The following is a 19,348-nucleotide window of genomic DNA, read 5'->3' on the forward strand; positions in this document are numbered from 1 at the left end:
TTTGGCCTGGCTTGTTGTTTCTAATCTAACTAGTAGACTCAAGCTGACGACTAGGGCATCAAGATCAAGACACTGTTAAAGTAAGTATAATAATTAGAAGGTAAATGTTCTGACCTTGAATCAATGAATGAATCAACGAAGTAGGCAGAGTTCTGTTCAAAATATAGGGGTTAAACAAAGGATAACACAGATAGTAAGTGTGGGAGGCAACATTTGGGTTATAAACAGTAATATGCTAGTAGGTTCTTAATAATAATAATGCTTGTTGACTCAACTTCCTGATTGTGAATCAGAGGGATCTCCATCTGACCATCCAGAATATCAGAGAGGGATTCAGAGATTATTAAACAAAATCTCTACTCAAAGAGTGAATCTTTCTCAATGATAGTTCCAGCAACACAAAATTTGATTGTTTCCAAGGTAGTGCATTCTTCTTTGAGATAGTTCTTAATCATTAGGGAAAGTTTTCCCAATAATAAATCTAAATATGTATCCCTATAACTTAGACCCTTTGTTTCTAGTTTCACACTCTTGGGATCAAAAAGCATGGATCTTATCTCTGTTCTAGATGGCCTCCCAGTTGGATATTTAAAGATAATAGACAGACCCTCCCTCAAAGTCTTTTCTCTAGGCTAACCATCTCCAGCACCTTCTAATGCATTTCATGTGACATGGGCTGCAGACCCCCTCACCATTTTGATCATTCTTTTTTTTGTCAACATCTTTCCAACACACAACACAATAGCCCACATGTGTTCTAACCATAGCAGAAAATAAAGGACCACTGCCTCCCTTATGTTGGACACTGAGACTTTCCTTTTTTAATGAAATCTGAGAGGAAGGCAAAGGAACAGAAGCCAGGGGAGAGCAGGAGAGGACAGACTCACAAGCTACAGGAGCCAAGAGCTAGGCTAGGATGAGGATAATATTGGAATGAGACAATGAGGATTCATAAAGCCAAGGAAAAACAACTGAATGATGGCTTACCATGCTCCATGCTGCTTTGGATGAACCAGTGCTGGCCATGCCAATTTCTACTTCTTAAATGGAAAGTTCTGTCAAAACACTGGGACTATGAATCTTCTTAGGAAGCATGGGAGTGTGACAGAGGAGAGAGTCCAGGGATGTGAGCCAGAAGACCTCAGCTTGAGTCTCATCTCTGCTACTACCAGCCCTGTGATACTGGACTTTCCAGCTCTGAAACCAAAGGCTTGCATTATTTACCTTACATAGAGTTTGTAAAGATCAAATGGGGCAATGTATGGAAAGCATTTTACAAATCTTGTAAGTACTAAGTAAATAGAATGTTAATAGTGGAATGGAAAGAAGATTGGTCTGGTCTTAGATTTGGGAAAACAGGTTCTGTATTGTTTCACAAATACACTAACTTGTAACCCTAGCAAACACTCACCCTCTGAGTGGAACAACTAGGTGAAATAGGGGATAGAGCACCCAGGCCTGGAATCAAGAAGACCTGCATTCAACTCTTGCCTCACACACTTACTATCTGTGTTATCTCTTGTTTAACACCTATATACCTCAGTTTCTTCAACTGTAAAATGAAGATAATAACAATAGTAACCACCATCCTGGTTTTTGTGATTTCTCAAATGAGATAATATTTGTAAAGCATTTAGCACATAACTGGTGCTTGATAAGTTTTTGTTCTTTCTCCCCCTTCCTCCCTTCATGCCCCTGCATAACTCTCTAAGGACATCTGTTTAGGAAGAATGACTTATCTACCTTGTTGAAGTATTTCCCACACGCTAAATGCTTGTCTAGACCTTCCATTCCTTTAAATATGTTATTGATGTTGATTTTATCATCATCATTATAATAATTGTCATTCTCATCATCCTCATCACCATTTGGACCCTATTAATTTTCTGGATGCTATTGAGTTGTAATGGATAACTCTATCCTTGGTGATACTGGTCACTTCTTTGCTAACTGTCCATTACTGGCCCCTAGTTCTGTTCTCCTTTCTAAAGTCCGTGTGGATCAAATAAAAATGCTTTCTTCTTGCAGCAAAGAGGTAGCCAGTCTGAAAAAATCAAGTCAAAAATCAAATAAAAAATTTAGTTCAAAAAAACTCAAAGCTGTTTCTTTTTTTTTTTGGTGGAGATCAGGGTGAGTGGGAAAGCTTGTCCTTGCAAAGACTGGTCTCTGGGACTTCAGCCAATGAAGTCACTGCAGCTCTTGGACCTCAGTATGGCCATCTGTGAAATGGTGTTGATAACAATGCTTCTCCAGGCTTTGGTGATGAATGAGGCCACTTAAATTATTCAATAGTCCTGAGCAGAAGAGAAAGCATTTTATGAATGTTTCATTAGCATAATTCCTTTCTACTGAAAGGATAAGAAAAAGGGATGGTGTGTAGCTGAAGCAGGAGGAAGTTTGCTTTTGAAATAGGGGCCTTTTCAAACCCTGGAAATCATCAAACTTATTGATGGTAACATTATTGATAGTCATGATAATGGCAGGGAGGCAATATAACTTAGTGAACAGAGTATTGCCTTCTGAGTAGAGAAGATCTGAATTCCAGTACTTCCTCTTCAACCTCAAGCAGTTATTTAATCTTTTAGGGCTCCCAGGAAACTCTGAGACCCTAAAGGAACAAACAGTGAGAAATATTCACCAGAAACGGCATATACTGATGAAATCATAGTCTAGTAAAAATATAGATTAGCTATTATTATTATTATCAACCAATAATCATTTATTGAGTACCTACTGTATAGCAGGCAATTGATATTCAGAAAAGAAGCAAAAGACAATTCCTGACCTCAAGGAGCCTATAATTTATTACATCATCATGATCATAATCATCATCACCACCATTATTATCATTATTGAATAACTAATGTTTAAATGGCACTTGGAGGTTTTTAAAAGCACTTTCCATGTTTATCTTTTTTGTTCCTCACAACCCTGTGAAGTATGTTCTCTTAATATCCTATTTTTATTAATGAAGAAACTGAAGTAAAAAAAAAATTAGTCGATTTGCCCTGGGTCACATGGCTAATAGTGTCTAAAGGAGGATTGAACTTGGGTCTTTCTGACCAAGGATCCAGTGCCATAAGCACAGTGCTACCTGACATGCCTTTTATGTAGAACTCATTTGAATCTCACAACAAGCAGGTGGTATTTTATTGTCTAAATTTAACAGATGAGGTCACTGAGATTCTAAGAAGTTGTGAATTGTCAAAAATAAGAAAATAAATAAAACAAATAAAAACACTACCTAAACCTAGATCTTCTAACTTCAAAGTTTTGTTTTGTTTTTATTTCATTTTCAATACAACTCACTATCTTTCGGCTCATAGTGCAGTCCCTTCTTTCTTAGGAAAAAATACAATCTAAAATTATGAACTATGCGCTCCTCTCTATGGGATTCAGGGTTCTGTACAAGCCTAGCATGGAGAAGGATGATCAGTCAATCAGTTAACCAATCAATAAGTCTTTATGAAGCACCTACTCTGTCCCAGGTCTTGTTCGAGATGCTGGGAATTCATAGTATTAAACTATGGATCTCTGAACACGTGGGTTCTAATGTTGATGCTGCCAGACCTTACTGAGCAAGTTGAATCTTCTCTTAGAGTCTTAGTTTCTTCATCTTCAAGATCAGGAAAATACTCACGATGACCCTCCCTGCCACAAATGTTGGGAGGATACCATGAAGCAATAGATATGAAAACAGCTGATGATCAATGAAAAACTCAACAAATGAAGTAAGACAGTGGCTATTGAGATTTAAGTCATCCTAAAGATTCACCTTCCTGATGAGTCTCAGAACACTTACTAGCTATGTGATCCTAAACAAGTCACTTAACCCTGTTTGCCCCAGTTTTCTCAGCTGTAAAATAAGCTGGAGAATAAAATAGTAAACACTCCAGTATCTTTACCAAGAAATGGGGTCACAAAGAGACATGACTGAACAACAACAACAAAAAGAGTCCACTCTTGTTCTTTTCCAGGTCCTATTTTGTGAAATAGGAAAGAGTCAGACCCTGCCCTCTCTCTGAAAATGAATTACCACAAAACACTGGGCAGGATGAGTACCCAGGTGTCCAAGGAACAACAATGGGTCTCTTTCTAAGAATTTGTTTGTTTCAAATAATTAAGATGCCCTCTTCACTAGAACTGGTGGACTAGGAGATATATTTTTCCCCAGCTCCTTCTGGTCTTTATGGTATCTAATGTAGCATGAAAACCCTGATTTTCAAGCTAAATCCCACCATTGAGTGTTTGCACCAGCAAAATCAAAGACAGAAACAAGAGGTTTAGTTTATACTGAAATTTTCATAACATCATTCTTTGTGGTTCCAAGAACTGGAATTCAAGAGAATGCCCATCAAAATGGAAGTGATAGCATATGAATATAAAGGAGTATTATTATTATCATTATTATTATTATTATTATTATTCAGTAAGAAATGATGAAAATGAAGAATTCTGAGAATCCTAAGCTGCTTTTTCTGAGGAAGATAAGAACAAGAGAATAAAATATAAGCCTGTAACAATGTAAACTTTAAAAATAAAAGGAAGCTAAAATCTGAATAATAAACTGATGCCCCAAAGTATACAGAAGATACAGAAAAGACATATGAAAATATGTCTCCTCCCTCATAGTAGAGAAGAAGGAAACTGCAAGACAAGATATAGACAATGTCGGGGAAATCTTCAATATCAGGGGTTTTATATATTAATTGATTTTCTTATTCCTGTTACAAGGGAAGGTTAAGACTGAAGATGAATGGACAGTATTAGAAATTGACTATAACAAAGACATCAATAAAACACATTAGAAAATTTAAGTCAGAATAAAGGTGTAAATCTCAACTCTCTCATTTAAGTTGTCCTAAGACTTAGAACACATCGTTTGATATATCTTTGTTCCTCTCCCTTTTTCCTCTCTCTCTCTCTCTCTCTCTCTCTCTCTCTCTCTCTCTCTCTGCCTCTCTGTCTCTGTTTCTCTGTCTTTATTTCTGTTTCTGTCTCTGTGTATCTGTCTCTGTTTCTCTCTCTGTGTTTCTGTTTCTGTATATCTCTGTCTCTCTTTAAAATGAACACGATATAAAATACACATGATTATTTGCCAACTTTAAAATCCTATGATCCTAAGGGTCATTTGATAAGGAGATATGACATTGAGTTTCAGAATATGAAAAGTTCCAAAGAAAGGCTTCCATCGCATTGGCAGACCCTATAGGGAAGATCATGGTCAGAATTCAATACTTTAAGGATCTATCTCTAAACAAATCACTTTGGGTTCTCCTTCCTCCAATACAAATAGACACTCCACTGATGAGTAAATTATTTTCAAAAATTGCTGTGGCCAAAAAATTCATCATCATGCGAACAACTTGGCAGTAGGTCTCACCAATGTTAATTAGGCTGGTGTTGAGATAACAAGCATATAGTCTCCACAAGTCCAAATTCAAAACCATTCCAGCCTGGCAGGACTTGCAGAATTTAGGATTAGCTGGAGCAGGCTTTGAGAACCCAGGGTCATTTCTATGTCAAAAATGAAGCATCTGAATACAGCATTAGTAGATCATGTAGGAAAAAAATTATACAAGGTGAGAAGAATGAATGAATGAATCACAATCTGAGCCAATGAAAGAGATACCTACAGCAGTGAAGCCAAGAATCCATCAAAATATCAGAAAAAGAAGAAGAAAATTATTCCCACAGGTTACTAGAACTGACTATTTCTCTACCCAGAAATGAAAATGCTGCCATTTTCATGTCTTCCAAATTGCCCTGATGATTCTTATTTGATAAATTTGATTGGTTAAGGCCATCCTACAGGATTTTGTTCTTTGAAGATCTTCAAACCACACCTGAAAGACTAATATTCATGATGTCTTCTATAATTACCTCTATACTGGGGCTAGAAAAGAATGAACTGCAGTAGCTGTCAGTGATACCTGCACATGACTGTAGACCAATGATCTATACTTCAAAGCAAAGGCCCAGAAAGAAGAAAGAACTTGCCCCAAGTCACATGGTAGCTCTTATAGCTCCATATTGCCACTAAGATAAAACTCTAAACTCCTTTGTTTGATGTTTAAAACCTTTTTTCTATCTTTCCAGTTTCATTGTCTATTATTAGTTTTTCAATCAAACTGGACTTCTCTCTGCTTATTGAATGCTCTACTACATCTCCATCCTCCATGCCTTTGTACTGATGATCCCTATACCTAGAATGCACTCCTTCCTACCTCAATCTCTTATCAACTTCTCCTTTCCATCAAGATGCAATTCAATCTACCACCATCTCCCTTTGATCCCCAAATACCAATGCTCTTTCTCCCCACATACCTTATATTTAACTGCTTCATATTTAAAGGCACATATTTATAATACAGAATAAATGTCTGTATATATATATACACATATATATATATATATATATATTTGTGTTCATATTCTCCCATTAAAATGTAAGCTCCTTGAACAATGTACACATTAATAGCAACATTGTGTGATGATCAGCTGTGATAGAGTTTGCTCCTCTCGCCAAGTTCATTGAGCAAAAGCAATTCTAAAAGTCTTATGATGAAAAATGCCATCTACATCCAGAGAACAAACTATGAAGTCAGAATGTAAATACAAGCTTGATGAAGATTGGGTATGTTTTATGATTTTTTCCCCTTCTCATGGATTTTTTCCCTTTTGCTCTGATTCTTCTTTCACAACAAAATTAATGTCGAAATGTGCTTGTATGTGTATAACCCAGATCAAATTACTCTCCATTAAGAGGGGGAGGGAGGGAAGGGAAGGAGGTAGAAAAATGTGGAAATCAAAATCTTAGAAAAATGAATGTTGAAAACTATTTTACATGTAATTGGAAAAATAAAAATAAATGTAAGCTCCATATATATATACATATACATATATATACATATATATGTATATATATACATATATATGTATATATATACTTTCACTCTTTGTACTAATATCTCCAGGGCCTAACATTGTAATCAGCACATGGAAAGCACTTCATAAGTGTTTGTTGACTGATTTAAGATCCCTTCTGGTTCCTACACTCCATGTATTATTCTGTGTTCTAAGATCTTTTCCAAATCTGACATTCTACATTCTATATGCTAAAGACCCATCTTTCCTCCTCCTCTGCCTTCATCTTTTTCTCCTCTTTCTGATCTTCTCTCTCTCCTTCTTTTCTTCCTCCTCTTCCTCATTCTCTCTCTTTTTCTTCTCCTTTTTCTCCTCTTTTCTCTCCTTATCTCACTCCTCCTCCCCACTTCTTTACTTTCTTTAGGTTCTCCTCCTCAGCCTTCTTTCTTAATTTTCCCTTTGTCTTCTCCCTCCCTTCCTTTTCCCTCTACTTTCTTCTAAAACATAAAATGAAAAGACAATGTTGCAACCATGAGACTCCATTGCCAGAAAGTTTATGAATCTTCTTTGATTATTAGTCCCCAATTTTCTCTAACCTCCCACCCAGACCAAACAACAATGTCATAGATTCAACTACTCATGTAACCTAAATTGGGATGAAACAAGAGCTGAAAAGAACTTTTCAATGGCTGCAGGCCGAATATGCTTTTAACTGAAAAGTCAGACAGGAATGAAAAATTGGTCTTTATGTGATATTTCTAATACCCACAGTCCCTGAGCAAACAGAAGACACTTTGCATGGAATGATGGCTTACAGTAAATCTTCACTTTTTCATAATAGTGGAATTAGATCAGTAGCCTGGAAATCACTGAAGAACTTTACAGCATTCGATCTTTCAGAAACACTATTATAAAAATATATCATGTCGAACATATCCAAGCAAGTCAGATTTGGGGTAGGGGGGTAGAGCCCAGGATGCTCAGTAAGGACACATGGGTCCTAGCTTTGCTACTTAATTACTGTGTGATCTTGAATAAGTCATATCCCTTCTCTGAACCTTATTTTCTTTATCTAAAATCAGGAAATTGGTCGTGGTAATATATAAAATTTCTTTCCCAGGTGCTAGGGAATCAGAGATAAAAGTTTGAAAATTTCTGCCTTTTCCAATGTATCTTCTGGATATGCCTCATTATCTGCATCTTTGGAAAAGGTTACGGGACTGAATGGGAGTTCAATTGGTCTAAGAAACTCAAATATTGACTGAGCTAGACATCTAAACAGATTCCCCTATCTCCTCTATTTGCTCTCTATTTGTTTTCTCCTGCACATCCCAGGGTTAGCAGAGAGAACCTAAGGAGATTAGTACTACTACCTTTCACCAACATCACCCTTAGTCATCACAGAGCTTGAGAAGAAGGGATTCTAAATAAACGTGCTCTTCCCTTTTCCATGGTCAACATACCCCTATCTTCTGTTGCCTGTATCCCTAGGATTCTGAATTGTTATCTACTAAGTGGAAAAAATCTGGCCCCCCTGCTATCTCTTTTCATCTCCCATCTTTTGTCTCCATAGTTGCTGTCCATTCTGACCTCTGGAGTACAAATTTTAAAAATTTTATTTATTTGAGACAACAGGATTAAGTGTCTTGCCCAAGGTCACAATAGCTAAGCAATTATTAAGTGACTGAGGCTGGATTTGAACTCAGGTCCTATCCACTCTGTCCATTGTGCCATCTAGCTGCTCCCCCACCCCCACCCCCTGCCTGGAGTACTATTTTTTTTTAGGTTTTTGCAAGGCAAATGGGGTTAAGTGGCTTGCTCAAGGCCACACAGCTAGATAATTATTAAGTGTCTGAAGTCAGATTTGAACTCAGGTACTCCTGACTCCAGAGCCGGTGCTTTATGCACTGTGCCACCTAGCCGCCCCCTAGAGTACTATTAACAAACTTCCTTTCAAACTCCTTCTCCACACTCCATTCTCCTAAAATATCTTGACATTCTTAGAAACTTGCTTAGCTTCAGAAAATTATTTCCAGGTTATCTTCCTCATGTCTGAGTGTTGCTTCTTTCTTGCTTCCTGATACATTAAGCCAACAGGAGGTATAGATATGCCTCTTATTGCTCATGGTTCCTTCTAGACATTCTCTTTGCCACCATCACTTGGAAACCTCTCCTTTGAGGTTGATTTCTTTGTATATATTGCCTAGTCCAGATCTAATAAGTTCCAGGAGTTTGGAGTTTGGTACTCAAGGAGTTTGATACCTGACTGGCAGTTTTTTGCTTCACCGGATCACTAACCTCATACTCAGGAACTTAATTACAGAAGTTGATGTTAAACCAGCTGGACTCTCAGCTCAATAGCTTCCTCTTTACCCATGACCTACATCTGACTTGCCATCTATCTGTAGAGATGATCTCACAAGTCTTCCTACTGATATGCTATGCTTTTTGTACTAGAAAGCCAAAGGAAATGATTAATGAGAAACAAAAATATTTAGATAGATAAATACGTGAGAGAGAGAGAGAGAGAGAGAGAGAGAGAGAGAGACAAAAAGACAGAGACACAGAGAGAGAAGCATTATTAAGAGCTTACTATATGGACCAGCCATTATAGGAATACAAACATAAAGAGAGAAGATGGAGAAAAAAAAAAACCTAAGTAGGAATTGGCAGCAGTATGTTTGGTAGAATATCTGGGAAATGAAGTGTAGATTTGCTTCCAGGAAAGAAAGAAAAGTTCACTTATCAGAGCCCAGAATAGTCCCAATAGCAGAGTTACGGTTTCCAGTGGGTATGAGTGGAGTGGAGATGACATGATTTGTAACAGATATCTGGAAAGTAAGATGGCAGAAGAAGAAAAGTAGCAATGAAACCTCAGACCAACCCTTTTCCATATACAGGTATCATTAATGGCATTAGTGGATGAGTGCCTAGGGAACATAGGTAGAGGGGATAAAGATTGGAAGCATATATATCTAAGACACATCAGAAAGGAGCAACTCATATCTCAGACACAACCAACCCACCAAAGTTTTTACATGATGTAATTTGCAACTTCCACCCAACTTTCTCCATGTTCAACTAGCTTATCTGTCTCAAAATAGAATTCCTGCAGTCTTGTGGTCGGTTTTTCTCTGCCTTTTTTTCCCTAGCTTCCACTGAAGTTCTAGCTCTTCCCTAGAAGAGGAAGAGTAATCTCTGCCCTCATCTTTTAGCTGAGAATCCAGAGGTTTACATTTTGGGTTTTTTGAGTTTTTTTGATTTTTGTTTGCTTGGTTTTTTAATCTAGGGAGATGGACCTTTCATACACCCCATCAACAGATAATTTTATTTTCATTCCACAGGGAGAGAAATCTGTCAATTCCCAGATGCTTAGCTGAAAGAACAAAGATTAAAGTTTCAAACTTTAAGATGGAGTCAAGGTAAAAGGTAGCAATAATACTACATTGCTGATTCTAATTAGGTCATTAATTTAAACCACTAGTAATAAATTCAAAATTAACTACCTACATGCCAATTGGTATGGAATATTCTAATAATTTTACAGATCCTGAGGCCTTTAGCACTGCTAATCTTGTACTTATTTGGATCTCTGTAATTTGCAACACTACTGTCTCATCCTGGAGTCCTCAAAGTCCATATATTAGTGATTTGTCATGATTTGACACCACAAATGTATTTTGACTCATTTTCTCTTAAAGTTACCTAAACTCTCTGTTCTTGAGTTATGACTATTCAGGAGATCTCTTGTAGCATCTTGGAAAGATATATTAACTCTTGTTTTTTTTTTTTAAGGTTTTTTTGCAAGGCAATGGGGTTAAGTGGCTTGCCCAAGGCCACACAGCTAGGTAATTTTTAAGTGTCTGAGACCGGATTTGAACCCAGGTACTCCTGACTCCAAGGCCGGTGATTTATCCACTACGCCACCTAGCTGCCCCAAGGTATATTAACTCTTATACTTTTCTTGTTGGTTAGGATTATTAACTGATAAGGATGAATCTATACCATCCAATAATTGTACTAACAATTGTTTGACAAATTGATGAATCGATGTTTCTCATTGATCTAATCCCCTTAAGCACAACAAAGTTCTTTAGATTATTTGCTTTTATATACCTATATGTAGTATTTTTTTCCAAAAGGAATGTCATAACTTATAGGAGCTAAGTTCTTTCGTAGCACAAGCTAAGTAGAACTATTATTCCTTTATCATACTGCTTCTGTTTAAGGGAAAACAATATCTCTGTTCCAAAAATTTATCTGACTTGGGGTTAGAAAGTCCCCTTTAATTTCTCTCTGTTCATGATTGCAAACATACACCCCCTTTGATATTAATTATAAGAGATGCCTCTCAACAAACCAGTAAGGGCTCTCTAGGTTTAAAATCATATTGTTTTTCTCAGTCTTCTTCCCCTACCCTCCCACCACCATCATCATCATTATAATGATCCTCTGGGTTTCCTCTGCAAATGAAAGTGAGAGAGGAGGTTTTACATGTTCCATCCAAATTGACCTACTATTCAAGCTTTTAAATACCATCTCCAGTCTCTGGGTCTTTTTCTAGGCTCACCTTTATAAAGGAAATATACTCCCTTGTCATTTCTGCCTTTAGAATGCTAATCTTTCAAAAGCCTTACCAAACACTACTTCCTATATAAAACACTTACAGAATCTGCCAATTATTACTATTTGCTTCCTGAAATTATTCTGTTTTCTTATATGGACATTATTTATATTTCTCCATTTTTTTAGGTTTTTGCAAGGCAAATGGGGTTAAGTGGCTTGCCCAAGGCCACACAGCTAGGTAATTATTAAGTGTCTGAGGCCAGGTTTGAACTCAGGTACTCCTGACTCCAGGGCTGGTGCTCTATCCACTGTGCCACCTAGCTGCCCCTATATTTCTCCATCTTGAAAGAATGTAAAAGAAAACAACCAGAGAATCTTCAAACCTTTGACTAGAGCAGTGCCCATTCATGGCTTCTGAAGATAAGAGGATGAGACAGAGTTCCCAGTTCTTGACAGGGAGATATTGGGGAGAAGTAGAGACTGAAAAATGCCTTTTCAGACATGACCAATTTATCTAAAAAACATTAGGCTCATATTTACATTTATATGATTTCAGAGTTAGAAGTGATCCTATTTTGATTAACTCTACTAATTTGTTTCAAAGGAGTAGAGGGTAGCTGTGGAGGAAAGTTGATGGGTCATGATAATAATGCAGAAAAGGAAGAAATTGTCAGTGAAACATTTTTAAAAATACTCTCAAAAAAATCAGGAGTTCAGAAACAGCTAAAGTGGCTCAGTAGATAAAATTCTGAGCCTAGAGTAAGGAAGCCTTGAGTTCAACTTCAGCCTCGGCTATTTCCTAGCTGTATGAATCTGAGGAAGTCATTTAGCCTCTGTTTGCCTCAGTTTCATCAAATGTAAAATGTAGATAATACTTGTACCAGCCTCTCAGGATTGTTGAGAATAGCAAATGAAATAATATTTTTAAAGTACATTTGACACATAGTGAGTGATATAAAAATGCTCTAGAAGCAAACATAGATGTTGCTATTCAAAGAATTGTGATAGACACTTTAAAAATCAAATAACAAGTACATAATTTAATAAACTATCTTCCTCTTTTCTTCTCTATTAAGTTCATATTCATGAAATATTAATTTGTGTTCATGATTTCTAAGTTCAAAATATGAAAGAAACTAATTTTAAATTCTTATACAGATTAAGAATGCTGGTATCACAGGAACAAATCTGTAAGTGACATCTACAAGCAAATGTGTTCAAATTTAGGACTGCTCCCATTCAACTAAGTGATGTAGGATAAGTCCTTTAATCTCTATGAACTTCAATTTCCTCATTTGTTAAAAACAGGGGGTGGAAAGAAAGAGAGAGAGAGAGAAGAGAAGAGAAGAGAAGAGAAGAGAAGAGAAGAGAAGAGAAGAGAAGAGAAGAGAAGAGAAGAGAAGAGAAGAGAAGAGAAGAGAAGAGAAGAGAAAGAAAGAAAGAAAGAAAGAAAGAAAGAAAGAAAGAAAGAAAGAAAGAAAGTCAGCTCCAAGTTGCTGAGGCAACTGAGAGGAGAGAAATCATGAGAGGAGGAAGGGAGGTAAGTGAAATTATTTTTGCTTTTTCCTTCAACAAAATGGTCCTATTTTCTGGCTTAAGAACATGCCTCATATAATTTCTCATCATTTTCGCTATACGAATGCTTAAAATGATGATTCCCCCCCACCCTGCCTCAAAATGACTGTGCTAAAAGACTGGGCAGGTCAGATAGTGTCATGAATTGGACTGCAGTGTTCTCAATTCAAGAGCAGGCTGGAACTCCCTCCTGGGTTGGCTAGCAATCAAGACTGGGGACATTCCTACCCTGGAGAGTCTCATAAAGCAATATTGGCATTCCTCCTTTGGAGGAGTTGATGTAGCTGAGGCCTGTTTGACCCTAAAGACTCTGGTCTGGGCTATAGAGGAAACATAGCACTCAGAAGCTCTAGGCCTAGTGTAGGATATGAGGAAAACTTGTTAGTTAGGTATCCCCATGCTGACCCCATTCTGACTAAAGACAGATATAACGACTGTCACATCATGTCAGAGCTCAGAACGAAAGAGAGCATGGGTTAATACTATGAAGAAATTCGGATACTCTTCCTCAAGGTAGTAGGTTTTTTGTTAGATGGAGGAAAATTCAATCAACCAAACACACAAGCATCTTTTAAATATCTACTACATGTAAACATAAAACTAGATGCTGACTAGGTATGAGAAGACAAAAACAGGTCAGTCCTGCCCTCAAAGAGTTTACTTTGTATTATGGGAAATTACATATTTAAATATAAGGAAATATCATATATAAATACATACATACACATACTTCATTTCCTCAGGGAACTCACATTTCACTTACAGCGTCAGCATATAATGATTAGGTATAGTCAAGATAGATATAGAAAGGAAGTTATATTGCAGAAGGCAGTTGCAGTCACAACTGTTGGGGTAAAAGAAAACCTGAAAGTTCTCATATGAAAGATACCATTTGAATGAGCTAAGAGGCAAGCTGAGGATTCTAAGAGAAGGGAGAAGGAGAACATTTTTGACATGAGAGCCAGAGCAAAGAGCAGAGAGAGAATGTTAATCTCACTTGTTTAAATCGTGTCCAATTCTTTGTAACTCCATTTGAAGTTTTCTTGGCAAAGATACCGCTCTTTCCAACCTTATCCAATCACAGATTCTCTTCTAAATCCAGTTCTGCATCACTGATTCTCTATTAGATATTTCTCAATGGATGTCTCCTAGGCATCTCATTTCCAAAACAAAATTTGTTATCTTAACCCAAATCCAATGGTCTTCTAAGTTTCCTTATTTCTCTTAAATGTTCCCCTGGAGAACTCCCTCTATAATATGTGAGTAACATATACAATAGCCATAATATTAAATAAACTATTAAAAGCTGTAGTATAATAGAAAGAACTCTCATGGAGCTGCTTGCCATTTCCTTCTAAACCCATTTTACAGATGAGGAAATGAAGGTTAACAGGGTTAAGTGGCTTGTCCTGGGTCAACAGCACTAGTAAGGGTCAGATTTGAACTCATGACGATGAGTCTTCCTGATTCCAAGCCCAGGGTTCTAGTCACTGCACCACCTACCCCAGAATGACAAGTTTGGGTAACACCAAGAAGTCAAGATCGGCTAGACCAAAGAATGCATGAAGGGTAGTGATATATAATAATCCTCAAAAAAAGTAGAAGAGTGCCAGGTGATGAAGGACATTAAGTGAACAACAAAAGTTGGCATTTTATCTTAGTTGTACTAGGGAATTATTTGAGTTTATTGAGCAAGGGAGTGATTTGGTCAGTTCTGCCATTTTGGAATATCACTTTGACAAATGAGCGAAGAATGATTTGGAGAAGAGAGAATGAAGGCAGGGAGATCAATCTGGGGACTATTGAATTACCCCAGTATATGATGAGGTACTGACAATTACCATATGAGTATAGAGAAGGAGACAGATACAAGAGATACCATAGAAGGAGGTAGAATTGACCAGATTTGGCAACTAATTGTTGACTGAGATGAGGGGTCAGGGATGACTCTAATATTGAAAACATTGGATTCCAAATTCTTTGCTTTTTTTTTTTTTACTATACTACAGCTTTTAATAGTTTATATAGTATTATAGCTACTGTTGCATATGTCACTCACATATTATAGAGTAAGTTTTTCAGGGAAAAAATAAGAAAACTTAAAAGACTACTGGGCTTGGGGTAAAATTAACAAGTTTTGTTTTAGAAATGTTGACTCTGAGAAACCTAGGAGGCATCTACTGAGAAATATCTAATAGAGAATTGGTGATTCAGGATTAGATTTAGGAGAGAGAGACTGTGATTGTATCCATCAATCTGGAGGTTAGCTGCACAGAAATGCAAGCCCATTATCAGGGATCTGATGACATCATAAAGAGACAGAGATATTAAAAGATAAGAACAGATCCCAGAATCAAGAATTTGAGGGTCAACCCACAGTTAAGAATAAGGGCATGAAAGTCCTTAGGACCAGAATTCAATATGTGACCCCCAAAACAGAATTTCCCATGTTCTTAAATATGGGGACCACCTTAAATGTTTTATTTGGGGTTTTTTAAGGGTTTTTTTGCAAGGCAAATGGGGTTAAGTGGCTTGCCCAAGGCCACAAAGTTAGGTAATTATTAAGTGTCTGAGACTGGATTTGAACTCAGGTACTCTTGACTCCAGGGCCAGTGCACTATCCACTGCACCACCTAGCCACCCCTAAAATATGGTTTTAAATATGGACACATGAGAAATCCAAAGCAGATGAAATTTCCTTATACATTCTTCTGCTCAAAGTAGGGCTTTCTTATTCACTACCACATTATGTACAAATTCAAATAAAATATGAAAGGCAGCAATCTAATGCCAATGTCCTTTCCATGCTTATTTTGTATTCTAATCCTCTATATGCTCTACATTCTGGCTAAGCCCAAGTTACACTAGTCTTCATTCCTGTTGTTTTCTCCAAGTAGAATGATTGCTCCATCTTGTTCCTCCATCCAATCCCACTTTTAGGACCTGCCTCCAAGAAGCCTTTTCTCCTTTACCCCAAGTCAACAATGACTTCTTTCCACTCTGATTCCACAGGTAGATAGGCAGTGAAGCATCTCAAACACTAGATTTGAAACCAAGAAGACCTGAGTTCAAATGTGACTTCAGCTACACTAGATGTGAAACCTTGGATAAGTCACTTATCCTTGGTCTGAACCAGTTTCCTCATGTGTAAAATAAGGATTTTAATAGCTTCTCCCTCCCAGTGTTATTGAAGGAATGTGAATAAAATAATAATAATAATAATAATTGTAAAGCAATTTGTGAATCTTAAAGTACTATATAATGTACCATATAAAGGCTAGCTATTATCAGCAACTTGCTTGCTCCTCTCTGGTAGATATAAAGGATGTAAGCTGGAAAATATCCTGCCAATAAATAAGGAACCTTCATTTTAGAGGGGAAAAAAAAGACAGAAGTTTCTAGAAATTAAGTTATGTGCCCCAAGTCACTCAGGAAATAAGCAGCAGAACCAGTACTCAACCCCAGGATCCCCTGACCCCAAATCCATGTGTTCTTTAAATTATGCTATTATATTATTTTGCTTTATAGCTCATTGTGCATGGGTCACCCCCTACTAGAAAGTGAGTTCATTAATAATGTATCTGGTGCTTCTGTGTCATCTTTACCATCTCTGTAGGGACTCAAAGGTCCAGGAAGTCATCCATAGAGGTTGACAGATGGAACAGAATTTATGAGACACATCACAGGGAGAGAAATTCTCCAAACTTTTCTATAACAAAGAGATTGCAGAAGCTGTGCCACCCTGAGTCATTGCCTGTTTAGGGGCAAGGAGCCACCACACAAGGTGAGAGGGGATATGATCTATACACTATGGCATCCATGGTTCTCTGGATCTCTCCTTTCTGTAATCCTTGAAATTTCAGATTTCTAAGTTTCCCCAGGGAAGAGAGGAAATACCAGGATGTGGGATTGATGCTGAAGCATCTGCTGTTTTTTGACATGTGAGCATACTGAAATCTGAAAAAGATGTCCTAAGGAGGCAGAGGGAGAGGTCCTGATCCATAGAGACAGAGAACCAAGAAGAGAAAACAAAGTTGTCGAGGTCATCATCTCTTATGAATATCATTGTACTGATGAACAGAAAAGTTGATTTCCTTCATCATCATCCCTGTATTTCCTTCTTTCAGGTTCTGAATTAAGTTGAAAAATCTTTTTCTCTCATTGTTTTCTCAGAAGTTGTGGGTAAATTTGATTGAGATCTCTCATACGCAAATAAATGAGATGGTAGCTGAAAAGTTTAGGAATGGACAGGAGTCCAATATAAGTCCAAACTATATTTTTTTCCTATAGAAGCATAAAAAGTTGAGCCTATTAATACTCTGGATGCTTCTTGTGAACTAGAAAATAAGATGTACAAGATCCCACATGGGAAGAAAAGTCATGAGTGGGGTAGAGAAGAGCATATTTTATATTTCAATATTATGAGCAATGTCCTACATCATTCTCTAGTCATGGCCTTCAAGGGTCAGCTTAAACTACTGAGTGTTAACCCCAATTGGTGGACTTGGTTGAGGGGGTAGGGCACGGTGTAGACATTTTCATGCTGAGAATCCGCTGATGATCAGCAGGTGTAGTGCAGTTCTTGGGAAGGCTATCCCATTCATCTGTCAGAGAGAGCTTGATGAGGTCACTGGATAGATGGTAAATAGTAAGTACCATCTGTGAGCCAGTCCTCATATGTCATTTCCTCAAATAGCTATATAATCTAGAAACAGGATATTTTTGTGTAGGTTTGAAGAAAGCAGTATAATCCAAGGGTCCCAGGTGGGAAAGGACAACACCCCATATGGAACAATGGTTAGAGTGCTTCAGGATTTATTCAACTGTTTCTCCACAATAACTCTATGAAGGAAAAAATACAAGTATTATTATCCCTATTATTCAGATGAGAAAAATGAGGCCCCAAGAGAATTAAATAATTTGCCCTACATCTCATACCTAGCATCAGAACTAATTAACAAAAACATCTTGCCTCCTTCCAGATCCAGGGGCTATTTCAATATGTCATAGACATCACACTCCTTGAAGGAATACTACAATGCTTCCATTGAATTTCTTCTGCCCATAGGAGGGACTTAACGTTTGTTTAAATGAATCATCTTTGGGGAGACATCCAAGGACAGTTACCTAGCTGAACATGAAAAATGCTGCCTTAGCCCCAATCCTTGTTGTTGTTGGAAAAAAGCTCCCCGATCAAAAAAATTAAAAAAAAAAAAAAACCAGAATCCTCCCGTCATCCCTTTTTGGTTAGAAGAGCTGTGAGGATGATAGTTTAATTTAAGAAAGAAATACAATAATAATCACCACCTGTTCTGTCGATGAGAGAACCATCTGGTGCATTCTGAAGAACCACAAATGCCAAGATGTATCTATTATGAGATTGCTTTGTGTGCCCAAGGGGCCATGTTTCCATAGAATTCCTTGGAAATCATTTATTCCCCACAAAACTCAGGACCATGGACTTAAGAACTTTAGAATGTTAGGGATGGAAGGAATATTGGACCTAAAAAATAAAATAGAATGAAAAGGGAACTTAAAGATTACCTGGTTTAAGTACTGTATTTTTTAAAGAAGAAAACTGAAGACTTGGCTAAGATCACATCAACAGTACATGGTAGACATGAGGAGCAGATTCAGTTCTCTGCAGTAAAGCCAGCAAGAAGTGGATCTTCCCTTCTTAATCTAGATGGTATAGTGAATAGAGCAATGGACCTGGAGTAAGGTAGATCCAAGTTCAAATTTATATTCAGACATTTAATAATTGTGTAACTGTGAGCAAGTCATTTAACCTCTATGCTTCAGTTTCCTCATTTGGAAAAATAAAGATAATATTGTTTGAGGGCAGCTAAGAGTCACAGGAGTTAGCGTGCAAGGCCTGGATTGAGGGAGGCTCACCTTTCTGAGTTCAAATCTGGCCACAGATATTTACTACCTGTATGACCCTGGGCAGGTCATTTAACTCTTCGCCTCAGTTTTCTCATCTCTAAAATGAACTGGAGAAGGATATGGTAATCCACTGCAGTATCTCTGCCAAGAAAACTCCCAAATGGGGTCACAACTGAAAAATGACTGAATAATACCAAACTTCCAGGGTTGTTGTAAGGAAAATTTGAGATAATTGTAAAATACTTAGGAGAGTGCCTGCCAAATAGTTGGTGCTTAATAATCATTCCCTTTCCTAGCACCTTGTTTCCTCTCTTACACCTCTTGTCACAGTTTGCCTTATCTCACCAATGTGCCCATGTCATCTCTTGCCAACCACAGCATAAGCTACTTCAAGGTACAGACATATATTATGACAGGTAGCCTAAGAAGAGAAAGCCCCATTCATTGGAATAAA

General features: G+C 37.4%; 1 long non-coding RNA gene across 2 annotated transcripts in view; it reads right to left on the bottom strand.

Annotated features, from left to right (window-relative positions):
- Nucleotides 1-19,348, bottom strand: part of LOC141518131 (uncharacterized) — a 167,934-nt gene that overhangs the window by 116,368 nt on the left and 32,218 nt on the right. For both annotated transcript variants that reach the window (XR_012477098.1, XR_012477097.1), the window contains exon 2: nt 988-1,197. This is a non-coding gene — a long non-coding RNA (uncharacterized LOC141518131). The remainder of the gene's footprint in view (nt 1-987; nt 1,198-19,348) is intronic.

This window comes from Macrotis lagotis, chromosome 3, assembly GCF_037893015.1.
Source record: "Macrotis lagotis isolate mMagLag1 chromosome 3, bilby.v1.9.chrom.fasta, whole genome shotgun sequence".
Classification (NCBI taxonomy): domain Eukaryota; kingdom Metazoa; phylum Chordata; class Mammalia; order Peramelemorphia; family Peramelidae; genus Macrotis; species Macrotis lagotis.